This window comes from Camelus dromedarius, chromosome 12, assembly GCF_036321535.1.
Source record: "Camelus dromedarius isolate mCamDro1 chromosome 12, mCamDro1.pat, whole genome shotgun sequence".
NCBI classification, from domain to species: domain Eukaryota; kingdom Metazoa; phylum Chordata; class Mammalia; order Artiodactyla; family Camelidae; genus Camelus; species Camelus dromedarius.
The window spans coordinates 13915223-13926306 of NC_087447.1; positions in this window are offsets into that span (position 1 = coordinate 13915223).

Sequence of the window (11084 nt, forward strand, 5' to 3'; positions counted from 1 at the left end):
ACATCCTAGAGGGGAAAGTTGGACGATAAACAAGCAAAGGAGTTAACAAGATTATTTCAGATAACAACAAGGATAACCTGGCTATTGTGCTACGGTAACAAAAGCACATACAGTAGCACCAAAAAAGCGATGATGGAAAGGCAGAGGGAATACTTAGACCCTGTGTCAGGAAGGCCTGTCTGTGGGGCCACATTTAGGGCAGGCCTGAGTGAGAAGAAGGGGGCAGCCAGGCAGAGACCTGAGAAGAGTGTTCCAGGCCAAAGGGAGAGCAAGTGCAAAGGCCCTAAGGTGGCTTGACACGTGCTGGGGGTGGACCGAAGGCCAGGATGGCTGAAGTGATGCAGGCAAGGGAGAGGCTGGTGGGAGAAGAGGTCCGGGAGGGAGGCAGGGACCAGCTCAAGCAGAGCCTGGTGAGGAGCTTGGATTTTCTTCCAAAGTGCATGGGAAACTGTTAGAAGATGTTCATAGGGGCGTAACATGATTAACACAGGTTTTAAAAGATGACTGGTTGGAGTCTGGAGAGTGCAAGAAAAGAAGCAAGGGGACCAGTTCAGAGGCTTTTTCTTTTAACCTTTTAGTGTTTTTTGTTGTTCTCTTTTGTGGGGGAGGTAATTAGGTTTATTTATTTAATGGGAATACTGGGGACTGAACCCAGGACCTTGCCCATGCTAGGAATGCGCTCTACCACTGAGCTATACCTTCCCCCTTCAGAAGCTTTTGAAGAGTAAAGGTGAGAAGTGAGGGGGTTGGCAGAGCAGATGGAGAGAATTGGAGGGATCACTGATGTCTCTGGAAGCAGAGCAAACATGATCCATCTATCCATCTAATGATGGATCCATTAGAGGGGACTTAGGGTAGCAGAGACAGGAGTCAGGTTTTAGACTCATTGCCTCCCCACAAGACCTGTGCTTTCTTTCCCCTATTTTCTCTCCACCTCTACTCTCTATTCTCTGCTTTCTCTTCACCATGTCTGAACCTGCCCATTTTCTTTTTTTTTTTTTTAATGGAGGTACTGGGGATTGAACCCAGAACCTCATGCATGCTAAGCATGTGCTCTACCGGTGAGCTACACCAACTTCCACCCTCCCTGAAACCTACCCATTTTCGCATGCCACTCACACCCCACCATTTCAATGACATCTTCCTTTTCTGCTATCTTCAGTCCTAGGAATCTTCCTTCACTTGAGCTCTGATTCCTTGTGTATGTGTGTATCACTCAGTAGACGCTGAGATAAATTTCTCTTTTGATGGCTGTGTTCTGACTTCCCCTATAAGGTGACTGATTCTTCAAGGGTAAGACAGGTACACCAGCAAACATGCAGGACAGAATGGCATGTTAGCTCTTGAGTGCAGCCAGAATCTCATTTATTAGTGACATCAGGTAAGTTACTGACTTCTCTGAGCCTCAGCTATATAACTAGGGGGTGGGGGGGAAATGTGGAGGGTGGAGGTGTGATTAAATAGGAAATGTATACAAAGTGCTTAGTACAGACAGTGCCTGGCATATAGTAAGCCTTCCATAAATCATAGCTGGGGTTATTATTTGCAAGGCAGTTGTGCTGCTGGTGGCTATGATTTTAGGCAAGGTTTTTTTCCCCTTTTTGAGTCTCAGTTTGCACATCTGTAAAATGGAACGCAGATGGAATTCAGCTCTAAGATTCTCAGTGCCTCTGTTCTATTTGTTAACACTTTAGAATCCACTATAAGTAATGTCGCCCCAAACCCATGTGATGTGATTTAGTCTTCATAATGTTGCACCGCCCTCTATTGGAGGTACTCTGCCAGCATACTTGTTGGATCCTTAAATCAGCAGATCCTTGAACGGAAGCCCAGACCTCCCTCACCTGTATTCTGAGATCTCTCTCTTCTTAAGTAAAACCTCTCTCCATATAGCTATGGATTATTTTTTAAAGAAAAAAAAGATTTATTTTGCATTTTAAAGTTCTGTCCCTACTTTACCCCATCTTTAGGACTTTGTAAAGGTTTAGGTTTTTTTTTTTAACTGTATATTAATATAATTTCAGACTTACAAAAGTTTGCAAGAATAACACAAGAATTGTACTGTATCCTCACCCCAGATATTTACAATTTACTGCATTTTTTTTTATCATTTTCTCTCTCTCTACACACAGACGTACACACATACATGCACACGTACATACACACACGTCATACATAATATGTTTTTGAATCATTAGAAAGTAGACTACAGACATGAGCTCTTTTTATCCCTAAATACTTTATTGATGGTGATGTGATATACAAAATCTTCAAACTTTATTCAGATTTGTCAAATTGTCTCAACAGCCTCTTTATAGCAGAACAAAATCCCACATCCCATTTTACATTTGGTTGGCCTGTCTTTACTTTCTTTTACTCTGGAATAGTTTTAAATTTTTTCTTTGCTTTTCAAGATATTGACATTTTTGAAGAACACAGGCCAGGTATCTTGTAGACTATGCCTCTCTTTGGTTTTGTCAGATGTTTCCCAATGATTACATTCAGCTTACGCATTTTTGGTAATAATACCACAAAAGTTCAGGGGTTTTTTGAGGTTTTTTTAAAGTATGTGTTTAGGAAAGATATGCAATAGTGATATACAGTACAGATTATTATAATTCTCTATTTATTTGTTTATTTACATAAATAAACATTTGGGCTTTTTTGAAAAATACTGACGCCCCACCCCATCCCTAGAAGTTTTTATTAAATTGGGATGTTGCTGGAATACTAGTATTGTTTTCAAACCCTGCAGGTGCTTTTAATGGGCAATCAGGATTGAGAGTCATTGATTTCTACTCTGCTAATTCCATAAAGAATATTAGACAAATTACAGAGACTCATAAACATACAGTAAGATAAGATAAATTGCAAGAAGGGGAGGGACACTCGACAGGAGAAGGGCACACGGACACACATGAGGTCTCACAGGCTTGCTGCCAGTGGGCTATACCTTTGTTCTAACAAACAATATGAAGATAATGAAATAATGCCAAAGACAAAGGCCCAGTTTTAAAATGATATATACAAGGTAAAACTACACCGTGTCTACAAAAAAGATGAGCAGAAATAAACTAAAGGAAGGGTCAGTTGTTGCATTTGAATGGTGACACTATGAGCTGATCTTTATTTTTTCCCAAATTTTTATTTTCAAAACTTCCTTTAAAGAGTCTGAGGTCTTTTTAATAATTAAAATATTTTCAAAATATCAGTGTAGTTTTTAAAAATTTCATCTGCACAGCACTTAATTTGTAAAGCTCACATTATCTCATAATAGTAATATGTAATAAATAAGTAGTGATTTAGATACAAACTACTATATCTAGAATAGATGAACAATAAGGTCCTACTGTATAGCCCAGGGAACTATATTCAATAACTTGTAATAACCTATAATGAAAAAATATATGAAAAAAATATATATATAAAACTGAATCACTGTGCTGTATACCAGAAACTAACACATTGTAAATCAGCTATACTTCAATAAAAAAATAATGATAATAAAATATTATTATTAAATGCTTACTATGTGTCAAGTCCAATACTATAAGCTTCATATAGATTCTCTTTTAATCCTTACAGTTACTCTCTGAGGTAGGTACTATTAGTAACCCCATTTTATAAGATGAAGAAACAGACCCAGAAAGGTTAAACCACTTGTCCAAGCTCAAAAAGCTTCTAAGTGTCAGAGCAAGGATTTTTCTCTACAGCTTTAACATTCAACCACTAAGTACACTATTATCTAATCGCTAGGAAAAACAGATACTTTTATGCAAACTCCACTAAATTTAGCTATTTTGCATGCTGTTTTGTTAAAGGTTACTTTCCCTATCAGATGAATGTTTAATATGTAAAATACCTTGATATGCTTTGGTTAGTAGCTTTCAAAATGAGATGAAAACTCTTGCTTTACTTTAGTTAGTAGCTTTTCACCAACATTCATTTTTCTAAAAAGCAAAGTCACAAAATAAATTGTGATTGGGGAGGGTATAGCTCAGTGGTAGAGTGTGTGCCTAGCACGTACAAGGTCCTGGGTTCAATCCCCTGTACCACCACTGAAAATAAATAGATAAATTACCTACCTCCCTCAAAAACAAAATAAATTGTGATAGCTAGGCAATTTTCAGTCATTTAATTTATAACTAGGATTTAAAACATGATACAATATTTTAAAATATTTCTAGAACGGAGTCATTCCTCATTCAAAAGGAACTTACAGAACGTCTCTTTTCTCCCATGCATCAAGACCAAAAATTTTTACTGAGATCTGTCTAAAAGGCTTAGGGGTTGAAAAATAAAATCTAAAAGTCTGGTTTGGTTTAATGTAGTTGAGTTTTAACTGCTTTTGTTTTTAAGAAAAAAATTGGAAAAATATGTGGGCCAGCCACTGTGTATTACAGACCAAGCAGAGGTCAGGAGTCCCAGGTTTTGGTTGTCATCTCGTGTCTCTGGGTTTTTTGTTTGTTTGTTTGTTTGTTTGTTTGTTTTTATTGAAGTTTAGTCAGTTATAATGTGTCAATTTCTGATGTACAGCATAATATTTCAGTCATACATATACATACATATAATTGTTCTCACATTCTTTTTCATTATAGATTACTACAAGATATTGAATACAGTTCCCTGTGCTATACACAAGAAATTTGTTTTTTATCTATTTTATATATAGTAGTTAGTATTTGCACATCTTGAACTCCCAGTTTATCCCTTCTTGCCCCCTTTCTCCCTGTAACTATAAGTTTGTTTACTATGTCTGAATCTGTTTTGTAGATAAGCTCATTAGTGTCTTCTTTTTTCTTTTCTTCTCTTTTCTTTTTTAGATTCCACATATGAGTGATATCATATGATATTTTTCTTTCTCTTTTTGGCTTACTTCATTTAGAGTGACGATCTCCAGATCGATCTATGTTGCTGCAAATGGCATTATTTTATTCCTTTTAATGGCTGAGTAGTATTCTGTTGTATAAATATACCACAGCTTCTTTATCTAGTCATCTGTCGATGGACATTTAGAGTTATCTCCGTGTCTTGGCTATTGTATATAGTGCTGCTGTGAACATTGTGGTGCATGTAGGTTTTTGAATTTGAATTCCCTCTGGATATATGACCAGGAGTCATTACTGGATTATATGGTAAGTCTATTTTTAGTTTTTTGCCCTCTCTGGGTTTTTATGTCCTTATTTATAAAGCGATGGGATTGGACCAGACAATCTCTAAGGAACTTCCCAGCTCAGAAGCTCATGATTTTACAACTGGATTGTCCTAACATTGTCCTGTATTACCTGAACCTAATGCACAACCAAAGTGGCAGCCTTCTCCTAGTCCTGAGATGGCACCAGGGCATTGTTGGACAACAGAAGAGACATGAATCAAGGCAGTTTTCTCCCTCTCAACCTTTCATCCACTGAGGTTGCCTTCAGCTCTAGCCAGAGAATGGAGGCCCCAGAAAGAAAAGAGAAAAACAGGAAAGGAAGCAGAATAACTGGATTTGAAGAAGAAGAAGAAAATGGAGGCGTAGAAAGAAAGTGAAGAGAAAAGATGTTCCTTTTTGTTAAGGATTTTCATATATGTAAACTCCCCAAATCAAAGTCTATACAATACATTCTTATATTCCAAATCAGATACCGTAAATTTAAATCTGTAAAGAACCCTTTTAAAGTACTGAATTTAAGACATTTCTCCAAAGAAGACATCCAGATGGCCAACAGGCACATGAAAAGATGCTCAGTATTGCCAATTATTAGAGAAATGTAAGTCAAAACTACAATGAGGTATCACCTCACACTGGTCAGAATGGCCATGATTAAAAAGTCTACAAATAACAAATGTTGGAGAGTGTGTAAAGAAAAAGGAACCCTCCTACACTGTTGGTGGGAATGTAATTGGTGCAGCCACCATGGACAGTATGTAGGTTCATTAAAAAACTAAAAGTAGACTTACCATATGATCTAGCAATCCTACTCCTGGGCATATAACCAGAGAAAACTATAATTCAAAAATACACATGCACCCCAATGTTCACAGCAGCACTATTTACAATAGCCAAGACATAGAGACAACCCAAATGTCCATTGACAAATGATTAGATAAAGAAGATGTACTATACAGGGAACTATATTCAATATCTGTAATAACCTCTAATGAAAAAGAATATGAAAACAAATATATGTATGTATATGCATGATGGAACATTGTGCTGCACACCAGAAATGGACACATGTTAACTGACTGTTCTTCAATTTAAAAAAAGATGTGCTGTGTATATACAATGGAATACTACTCAGCCATAAAAAGAATGAAATAATACCATTTGCAGCAACATGGATGGACTTAAGAGATGATCATACTAAATGAAGTAAGTCAGGTAGAAAAAGACAAATATCATATGGTATCATTTATATGTAGAATCTAAGAAAACCAATTTTATTTACAAACCAAAAATAGACTCACGGACGTAGAAAACCAACTATGGTTACCAAAGGGGAAAGGGTGGGGGAAGGATAAATTAGGAATCTGAGATTAACAGATACACATTATTATATATAAAATAGATAAACAACAAGAACCTACTGTATAACATGGGGAAATATATTCAGTTTCTTATAATAACGTATAATGGAAAAAATCTGAAATGTATAGATGTATGTATATGTATAACTGAATCTCTTTGTACACTTGAAACTAACATTGTAAATTAACTACACTTCAATAAAAAATAAAATTAAAAAAACTTTTTTAAAAAGTACGGCATTTATTTAAAATTCTCCCATTTTCATATCACTTATATGTGGAATCCAATATGAACATTTTTAATGAGATAGTTTATGTTCTCTTTCCATACAAAGACTTCAGTGTTCAGGGTGTATTTAACACCTCCACCTACAGCACATCTCCACTTGGACCAGCCACGTTTCAAGTGGTGCGTGGCTACAGCCATACAGCCAGCTCTGCCATCTCTGGAGGAAAGGGTATGGGGACCATTGTGCCGAAGCAAGAGCTTTGGGCCTCTGATCAAAAGGGCTGGTAAAAAAGCTCAAATCAGCAGAAGTTCCAGATGCAGCCAAGCCTCCTTCTTTCTTCTTCCCTCAGCACCCGCCCTCAGCCACTTTAGGCTCTAGAATCCCCCTTGGATACTGCAGGTTCCTGCTCCTTCCAGGCCGCTTCCACTCGGAGGCATATCCCTCTGTGACACTCTTGTGACCCACCAGGGACCTAGACTCTCTGCCATGGGGAGTGTCCAAGGTCAGCCTCCTCCACCAAGGACAGGAGCGCGGGAGAAGCGACCCTCTCTCCCAGCAGCCCTGGGAATGGAATGCACGCGGGGATCCTCTTCCCCAGGGAGTGGAACTGAGCACCCAGCCCAAGCAGCGGCGGAAGGGAGGGGGAAACAGTCCCTTCAGCTGGAATTTCTGTTCATGCTTCTTTCCAGAAAAAAAAAATCCTGGAGCAATTTTGGCTTCCCTCTCTTACAAGTCAGGAGAGTTGACCGGTTCCCAGGGTGAAGTTGTCTGGACTTCAGCCCCCCTTCTCATAAAGCTCTTTCCCAAAGCCTCTGCCATATGGTCCTGTTTTGCATCCATCGTTTGCTCCAGTTTGAGTCTGGGCTGCCCCGTCCCTGGGACTCTCACTTGTTGACTGTGTTTTTATCACCCTCCCCTCAACCCCACATGCTTTATTTTTGACTTTTCCTCCACCCCATCAGGCTTGGCTGTGGTTTTTTTGATCATTTCCCCTTTGTTTAATCATTCTGGTGAATTTGGACCCAAAATAGAAAACAAGAGAGTGCTGACTTGGATGGGAAATAGACCCACTAGAACAACGTCAAGGAGCAACCGTGTGCTAATCAGTCTCCTAAGCATCACCAGCTCACCCACGCATGGACATAGTGTCACCTCACAAACCAGGGGCGGCCCTTTCACTCCCCCGACAGTACTTGTGTGTTAAGGTTCTACTAGGGACAGGGCTTTGGGGGAGACAGAATTGGGTTCAGTTGTCAAGGCTTCTGCCCCAAGGGACCTTGTAGGGGATAAAGACAATGCCTACCTTGACACTGAAGCTTTCAACTAGGCTGCAATGAGGGAGGGGTTTCGTGGAGGAGGGACGAGGGGCACTTGAACTAGGACTTGAAGGATGGGAAGGATTTTAAAAGGCAGAAACAATAAGGAACTGCCTACTGCCTTAGGAAGAAAGGAAATGGAGAGGCAGGGAGTGGGAGAGACACATCCATTTGGCGAAGCATCTGGCTTTTGCCTGATTGGTCGCTGCTGTTGCTGGGCGAAGGCTCACAGTTTTTAACACTATCCTGAATAGAAGGGACATGCCAACTTCCGTGCCCAGGACTGCTGTCCAGGCTTCCTACACTAGGGCTTTCTGGCTCTGAGAGCAACCAAATGAGACGGATGAGGGAGGAAAGCCTGAAGAACAGAGGGATGTTCTGGAATCCTTGCAGCCGAGCTGCCACCACCACGGGCACTTCCACGAGACAGTTTCTGCAGCCTGCGGGCCACTTAGATGAGATGAAAACCTTGAGCTCAGGTGGCTTGAATTACTGAGGCCGGGGCCTCCCCGGAACTGTCCCGAGGCCACTGCCCCATGGTCTTTCCTCTTCAGTGTGAGGGGCAATCCTCTTTGGAGTGGAGAGTTGAAGATTATTTTCTCTTTTGCAAAAACAGAATTACAGAGTGAGAGAAAAAAGAAAAAAGAAAGTCCCATCTCTCCACCCCAACAAAGTAATAGGGATTTAGGGAACCAAGTTGATGGGGGGAAGCCTGAAAGGGCTTCACAAATCACACAAACGCAGTGCCGGGTTTATTTTTACCTCTTCTGAAAGCATCCCCCAAGCACAGCTCAGGTTTCCAAGAGAGGTCATCCCTGGTCCCCGTTTCAGTGGCAGCCTGCACACGCTCCATCACATCAGCTGGGTTTGACTTTTTTTCTTTTCTACAGCATGGATCACTGTCTGAAATTCTCTTGTTCATTCATTTGGGTCTAGATGATCACTGGTCTCTTACCCCAGTCCCCAAGCAGACTGTCCCCAGAAGAGCAGGGTCTGTCACAGCACCGAGGTATCCCCAGTGTTTTACAACAGTGTTAGCATGAAGTGGGCACTAGATAAATATTTGTGGAAATCCAGAGGGCCGAATAGTGGTATCCAACAAACTTATAAATGCACATGTTCTCAACTCAGAGTGACTGAAAATGAGGTCAGGAGGGTGAATCTGATTTCTAGTTTCCTTAAAGGAACCAAGAGGAGCTCTGACCCTCAGTCATCAAAGTAATTCATTACACCATTGTTTGTAATAACAAAAAACTGAAAGAATCTAAATGTCCACTTGGTTGTACAATGAGGATACCACGCATACCTACGAAAGAACAAGGAAGCTCTTTGTGACCTAATATAGAAAGATTTCCTGGATCTAATCTTAAGTGAAAAACCAAAGTCCAGGACCTTGTTAAAGAATGCTATTAATGGTGGGGAAAAAAAAAAAGGAGTGATATATTCATGTTTGCTTATTTATGCCAACAGTATTTCTACCAGGGTACAAAAAAAACTAGTTACAACGACAACCTGTAAGGAGGAGTCCTGGATTACTTGGGAGCAGGGAAGATTTTTCACCATAAACCTTTTTGTAACTTTTGAGTTTGGAGCCATTAGAATGTATTACCTGTTCAAAAACAAAGCCAATTAAATTCACAACTATATTTATTCGAAATATAAATTGATTGAATACGTTGATGAATGTAGTTTGGTTTCTCTTGGTGGCTTTCAGGAAATGTCAGCCAGGGTCCCTCCTGTTTTCATTTTACAGGCACACCCCCGGGCCCACCCTCACCCTTCCTCTCCCTACCTCTCCCCTTCACTCAAATAAGGCCAAATTCCTGAAGGCTGGGTCCCTGCAGGAGGTGGCTCACTGACTCACTGGAGGTGTGTGAAGGACAGGTAAACAATGGCGTGTGATGGCAACAGACATTCCCTCCATGCCTGTGTGTTCATGTAAGCAGAAGAAGAGAACGTCATCATGTTTTCCTGCTACGGAGTTTTACCAAAACAACCCTCCGGCATCCTTAAACTACTTGATGGAAGAAAATAGGGGGAAGGGTAGAGCTCAGTGGAAGAGCAACTGCTTGGCATGCATGAGGTCTTGGGTTCAATCCCCCTGACCTCCATTTAAAAACATAAATAAACCTAATTACTGCCTCCCAAAAAAAGTCTAAAAGAAAAAAATTTAATTAAAAAATAAACTATTTTAAAAAGAAAGGAAGGAAGGAAAGAAACTTGGCTCTGCCCTCAGTCAACTGGCTTGACATGAAATCATGGAGTCTGGGGGAAATTTGGGGTAAAGAAGTGGCAGCTGCCTCTTGTGAGCCTGGTACATCCTGGCTGCTGAGATAGAGAGTCCTGTCTGGAATCAGTATCATTCTTGAGCTGATGGGGAAAAGGGTCTCTTGGAAGCCACGGTATCCAGAAATAACAGGGCCAGCTCAGAGAATCCAAACTCACCTCCTGGCCTGCATCTGGAGGCAGCAAGCAGGGTTGGCTTCATGGGTTTGCAACTGAGGCAACTTAGAGGGAGCCCTGCACTTGGTATAATGTCCTGCTGTAACCATCCTCAAATTCTTTCTTTTTTTTTTTTAATTGAAGTATAGTTGACTTACAATTTTGTGTTAGTTTCTGGTGCACAGCATAGCAATTCAGTTACATATACATATATATATATATATACATATATATATATATTCTTTTTCATATTCCTTATCATTACAGGTTATGAGAAGATACTGAACATAGTTCCCTGTGCTAACCAGTAGGACCTTATTGTTTATCTACTTTATATATAGTAGTCAGTATCTGTAAATCTCTAACTCCTAATTTATCCCTCCTCCCCTTTTCCCCCTAGTAACCATAAGTTTGTTTTCTACCATCTTGAAACTCAATAATTTTTTAACAAGCAGCCCACATTTTCATTTTGTCCTGGACCCAGCAAATTATGCAGTCAGTCCTGCAGGAGGGGTCACAAAAATCCTTGTCATTGCATGTGTCCTGGTTTATTGTTTGTTGTGAAAAATATCGTGACTGTTCT